Here is a 299-nt window from a genome sequence, read left to right as displayed (position 1 = left end):
GTGTCACATCGTCACTAAAGTTTATAAATTGCATTACTTTTTAATTCTTGCCAGTGTTTAACCATTCAGCGCTCGCGCGCTCTCCTGGAGACCGTGCGCTCATGCACACTCGCTGTGCACACACATAATGCCAGGTTCACATTACTCCGTTTGCAGTGCAGTACCCTCATGTTAACAGATTAATAAAGCGCGCACACTGCACACGGTTGCTGTCCGGCAGTGCACTCTAGGAGCGGTGCAGAGATCGTTTCCGCAGTCTATTTCTGCTGCGCTGCAAGCGCTGAATTAAAGTAACAGCG

At 49.2% G+C, this 299-nt stretch overlaps 1 protein-coding gene across 1 annotated transcript in view; it reads right to left on the bottom strand.

The window, feature by feature from the left end:
* fat1a (FAT atypical cadherin 1a) overlaps positions 1 to 299 on the bottom strand; it is a 100,187-nt gene that overhangs the window by 34,449 nt on the left and 65,439 nt on the right. The window lies entirely within an intron of this gene.

The sequence above is a fragment of the Sinocyclocheilus rhinocerous genome, unplaced genomic scaffold (genome assembly GCF_001515625.1).
Source record: "Sinocyclocheilus rhinocerous isolate Xijiao unplaced genomic scaffold, SAMN03320098_v1.1 scaffold681, whole genome shotgun sequence".
Classification (NCBI taxonomy): domain Eukaryota; kingdom Metazoa; phylum Chordata; class Actinopteri; order Cypriniformes; family Cyprinidae; genus Sinocyclocheilus; species Sinocyclocheilus rhinocerous.
This window is presented reverse-complemented; position numbering and strand designations above follow the sequence as displayed.